General features: G+C 44.7%; 1 long non-coding RNA gene across 1 annotated transcript; it reads left to right on the top strand.

The window, feature by feature from the left end:
* Window positions 1-1,932: 1,932 nt before the first annotated feature.
* LOC116584961 lies at window positions 1,933-4,768 on the top strand. Its single transcript, XR_004283397.1, has 3 exons — window positions 1,933-2,043; window positions 2,128-2,173; window positions 2,279-4,768. It is a non-coding gene; the product is annotated as an uncharacterized LOC116584961 (long non-coding RNA).
* The last annotated feature ends 1,024 nt before the right edge of the window (window positions 4,769-5,792 follow it).

Below are 5,792 nucleotides of genomic sequence, written 5' to 3'. Positions count from 1 at the left end.
TCACTTATTTGTGGAATCTTAAAAAAAAAAAAAAAGAACTCAGAAATACAGAGGACAAATTTGTGGTTTTCAGAGGCAGGGGTTTGGGGATGGGGGAAGGAGGGGGAGGGGTTCAAAACTTCCAGTTGTCAGATAAGCAAGTCCTGGGGAAGTAACATACAGCATGGTGACCACAGTTGAGAACACTGGATTGTATATTTGAAAGTTACTAGGAATAGATCTTAAAAATTGCAATCATAAGAAAAAAATTAGCAACTATGTGAGGGGATGGATGTTAACTATACTTATTGTGGCTATCATTTTGCAGTATATACATAAATCATTACAGTGTACATCTTAGACTAATATAATGTTATATGTCAATTATATCTCAATAAAACCAGAAAAAAATGTAAAATTTTGAAAAAAATTTTTTAAAAAGGTGCATTCAAACTCATATCATCCTCCTAGAAAGCCCAGGAGGTGAATACTACTATTCTCTCTGTTTTAGAGATGGGGAAACTGAGCTCCCGAAAAAGCTGTAGGTCAGAGCTCACTCCCTTGGTTCTGGAAGCCAGGGCACACCTCCCTGAGGAGCTGGCATGGAGGCAGAGACTGTTGGAGGAGAAAACGGGAGCTCTGGGAAGGCTGGAGGGCAGATGGGGCGAGCAAATGTTCCAAGCAGAGGGAAGAGCCAGCGCCAAGGCCGTGAGTCAGGCACAAGCTTAGCATGTGTGAGAGGGAGGGAGGAGGCGGCCGCCTCACAAAGAACTAACTGCCTGAGAAGCCAGGTGAGCTTAGACGGAGAGGCCCTGGGGCCAGACTTAGTCTTTTTAAGAGTCTCTTGGGTTGTTGCTGGAAAACGGTCCACAGCAGAGCAGGAGGGGCTGCTGGCTCAGCTCAGAGCAGAGGTCAGGAGGAAGGGCTGGGTTTGGCTTGCTGTTGACAGGACTGCTGATGGATGTGAAGGGGAGGGGGCCGAGAAATCCCAGCTCACAGCCTGAGCATCTGGGGGTGTAAGATGCCGCGAGGAGGTGAGGCTGATGAGGTCGGGCAGGAGTAGTTGCCTGGGTTTAACATGTGTGTTAGGCATTTGTTGGCATTTGAAGCCAAGGGACTGAATCTGAATGGGGCCTTCCCAGGCAACAGTCATGTAGTTCCGGGGAACCTGGTTCCCAAACCTAGAGGTCCTGTAGAAAACTTGGGGGGCGGGGGGGCATGTTGGAAATACAGACTCCTGGGCTTTATCTCAAACGCGCTGAGTCCTGATGGAAGAGCGTCCAGGAGTCTGCAGGGTTAGGAGGCCTACTGTCCTCCCAGAGTCAAACTTGCTTTCCTTAAGCACTTCCTCTGGGCCAACACTTTTCAGTCCTTGTTTTTTTTAAATCTCATAAGAATTCCATGAGATCCTTTCTCCCCTCCCTCCATCACAGATGAGAACCAGAAGGCTGAGAGCATCTCAGTCACTTGCCCTTGTCTCCCAGCAAATTCATTCGAGCGGCTGGGGGACGGGGAGCTGGGCGCCTCGATCTTGAGTGCATTTCATGAATCTCTTGAATCTTCAGGCCTCTTTCTTTCAACCAAGGGCTTTCTCCGGTGCCTGGGGCTTACTTCAGAAAAGCGGTGTCCGGCTTCTTGTCCCGGAGTCTGACTTAGAATGTTGCAGCCGCCTGTGGATCTCCTCTTTGAGTAAATATTTAAAGCGGATTTAAATTTTTCCTCTTCAACCTTTCTAAATAAAAATAAATCTCGCCCTCTGGACTGTGTCCACTTGCTTCCCGTTTATTTAAGAGCTCCGTTTATCCTGCTGAGTGCCGGTGAAGTGGGGCCCAGGCAAACAGAGGATGCCTGTGGTCAAGGAAGGAGAAGGTTCTGCAACAACCCCCCCCCACCCCCCCACCCCCCGCCACTGATCCCCTCCAACCCCCCCCACCCCCCCCCACCCCCCCGCAGCAAGCAAGCTTGCTACCAGGCTCATTTGCAACCCTTGCATTTGGCTGAGTTGCACCCCCGGGGACCAGCTCTGGAGGGAGTCACGCCCCAAACAGATTCCCAGATACCGAGGTAAATGCTCACGATCTACCGTCAGGGATCACAAGTTGCAGACTTTTTAATGATGAAAAAAATGCTGTTTGTTTTCTTTTTTAGGAGTTAGATCCCCGGGCCCCCAGAGACAAGTCGACAGAATGAGAAAGTGAGTGACCACTGACTTCCATCTGAAATCATTTTAATCCACGGAATTCCAGAAAAGTCCACTTTTCCTACTTCAACTGCGCCCCCTCTTCCCTTTGTAATTTAGCCGCCGTTTCCCAAAGACACGCAGCAGTGAAGATTCTCGCTCAGAAGGCCCTGCAAAATCAAACAGGGAAAAAGAGACATCACGCCCCTCCCCTCGCCACCCTGTCTGTCCCCCTGGTTCTGCCAGAACTCCACCGGCTTGCCAAGAGCCACCCAGGAACAGATTTCCTGTCTCATCTGCTGCATCTGGTCGTCCACTCCTACTCCCTGTTCATCCCCCCCAAAGGCACTGCTGGCCACAAACCCGCTGCAGACGCCGAGCTCACCATGGCGCTGATGTGCGTGGCTGCAGCCGCCCTCCCTTCTGCTTCTTCCGGAAACGCAGAGCAGCAGCCGCCCTCCCTCCAGCCAGCCAGGTGACACCGGGCAGCTCCCTGGTGGCAGGGCCACGTCCAAACCCCCCCGCCCAGGAAGCCAAGCCTTTACCATCTATACACTCGCTCCTCTACTCCATGCCCGCGGCTTCCACTTAGCTGGGAATAACCTCACCTCCGGTTCAAGCCACGGGAAAGTCAGGAGGCTTGGGTGGTATTTCAGGTTGAGTAATTGCCTTGCTGGGGTCGGGGTTGGGGTGGGGGGTGGGGCGCTGGCTGAATCCTTTCTGAGCCAGGGTGTCTCTGACTTGAAAACAGAGAAATCTCCCAGGCAATAGGTGTTTGTCAGGTGCACTGAAATCGGCTACTAAAAGATAAATCTTTATTTTAACAGATGAATCCTGTTTATTTTCTTCTTCCCTTCCGCCCACCCCACCTTTTCCTTTTTGGTTGGTCTGGAGCATCCTCAATGCCTCCTTGGTGGGTGCCCCAGGCAACCTGTGTAGACAACCTACTATTTATCTGTTATGGACCGGATATTTGGGTTTCCCCAAATTCCTATGTTGAGGTCCTACCTCCCAGAGTGCTGGGATAGGGAGGCGGGGCCTCTAGGAGGTACTGAGAGTAGAGCCCCCATGGTGGGATTAGGGGCTTTCTAAGAAGAGGAAGAGACCTGGGAATGTCCTCTCCTGGTCCTGTGAAGATCAAGGCGGCCATCTGCAAGACACGAAAAGGGCCTTTACCAAAAACGAGATCTACTGACACCTTGAACTGGGACGTCAGCCTCCAGAACTGTCGGAAATAAATGTCTGTTGATGAAAACCAGTCTGTGAGATTCAGTTATAGCAGCTGGAGGAGACCTAGACATTATCCTTTCCCCACTTTTCCTCCATGTTCGTATAATCATCCATAACCATCAAAGAACATCTGTATAAACACATATATGTTTATCATTGTTTTCTTCTTTTTATATTTTTCTGTATCTTGCTTTTTGTTTGTTTGTTTCCTGTAGCACCTAATGGAATCCCTCTTAATTCACTCAGGCTAGCTCTAAGTTAACTTTCTGAACAGCCACAAAGTGGAGCAGAACTACAGTTTCTTTAACCGTTCTCCTACAGAGAATATTTACTTTGTGTTCAGTTTTTTGTTTGCTTGTTTAATCACCATTTACAATGGAGTGCATTTCTGTGAAAATACATCCTTAGGTCTTAAAGCTTTCACTCCTAAGGGATAGATTCCTGGAAGTGCAGATTCTGAGTCAGACATGTATGTATTTTTAATCATAAAAGATGTTGCCACATTTCTTTCAAGAAAGATTGCATTAATACATACTTCCAACAGAAATGTTCTAGAGTCCACACATCCTCTTTAGCAATAGGGATTATTGGTTCCCCATTTTCCCATCTGATCAGTGTAAGTTGCTGTCTCGTTGTGACTTTACTTCCTATCTCCCTGATTGCCCCTGAATTTGAGCCTCTTTTCATGCATGTGCTGGTCACCTGGAATTGCTTTTCTGTGAATTACCTATTCACATCTTTGGCTCAGTTTTCTGTTATGCTGTTTATCCCTGACTTACTTGTTTTGTAAGAGTTCTTTGTATATTATAGCTGTTCACCCCCTGATCTCTGGGTTGCTCCCCAGGCTAGTGTTTATCTATTGACTTAGTTTATGGTGGCTTTTCCAAGCCATGGCTTCTCATTTTTATCTCATCAAGTATGTATGTATGTACTTTATAGCTTCTGAATTTCCAACATTGATTAAAAAGCTCTCATCCACCCTAGATTTTACATGTGGTGATCCAGTATTATTGTTGTTTCAATTTTTACATTTAGATCTTCAATCTACCTAGAATTTATTTTATGTATGGGGTAAGAGAGGAGCCAAGGCGGGACTTGGTCCCAGGACCCTGAGATCATGACCTGAGCTGAAAACAAGAGGCAGAGGCTTAATCAACTGAGCCACCCAGGTGCTCCTCATCTTTATTTAATACCCAATCCTTACCCACTGGATTGAAAAAATCACTTTTTAAAAACAGCTTTATTGATTTTCAACAACATGGATAGAGCTAGAGAGCATAATGAAATGCTAAACCAAGTAAGTCAGAGATAGACATACTATCTGATTTCACAGATATGTGGAATTTAAGAAACAAAATAAATGAACAAATAAAAAAAAGAGAGAGAGAGAAACTAACCAAAAAACAGACTCTTAACCATACAGAACTCTGAACCATGGTAACCCTCAGTTACCAGAGGGGAGATGGTTGGAGGTCTGGTTGAAATAGGTGATGGGGATTAAAGAGTCCATTATCATGATGAAGACTGAGTAATGCATAAAATTGTTGAATCACTACATTGTACACCTGAAACTCATATAACACTGTATGTTAACTATACTGGAATTAAACTTTTAAAACTTAAAAAAATTTTGTTGAAGTATAATTTACACACTGTAAAATTCATTCATCATTAAGTAATTTGAGTAAGTCAATAGAGTTTTAGAACCATCACAATCTAGTTTTAGAACATTTCCATCACCCCAAAAAGTTTTCTTGTATCTGTTTACTCTCTAGCCTAGGCAACCACAGATCTGTTTTCTACAGCCATAAATTTGCCTTTTCTAGGCAAGAAGAATCACTTTTGTCCTACTTGAAACTATAAATATATGGTTAGGACTGTCTGCTTTGTTCCATTGATTCATTTGTTTATCCTTCAACACACTAGAAATAAGAGCAAAGAATATGAAGAGTTTTTGAAAAGGAAATACAAATGCTCTTTAAAGAGCCTCAATCTCACTCCTAATTAGAAGGAAAAAACAAGTACAGACGAAAATTATGCTGAGATACCATTTTTCCCCTTTTAAGTTGGCAATAATTCAAAAGCTTGTAACACACCACATTGGTGAGGTTATGGGCAAATATATTCTCATGCATTTCTGGTAAAAGCATAACCCTTCGGCATAACCCCTATGTAAGGCAATTTGGCAATATTTCACATGCATATTTCTGGCAATGGTACTTTTGGGAAATTATTCTAAAGATATATTTAGGAGAAAAGACGTGGAGATACACACACACACACAGTCACATTGTAACAGTGCTTATCGTAACAAAACATTAGAAATAACCCGAACAACCAATAAGAGGGAACTAGTGAAATAAATTACCATATATCTATACAATGGAAGCTAAAGCATCTAAAT

This window comes from Mustela erminea, chromosome 2 (genome assembly GCF_009829155.1).
Source record: "Mustela erminea isolate mMusErm1 chromosome 2, mMusErm1.Pri, whole genome shotgun sequence".
In the NCBI taxonomy this organism is placed as follows: domain Eukaryota; kingdom Metazoa; phylum Chordata; class Mammalia; order Carnivora; family Mustelidae; genus Mustela; species Mustela erminea.
The sequence above is the reverse complement of the archived record's forward strand: the minus strand, read 5'-3'. Positions and strand labels throughout refer to the sequence as shown.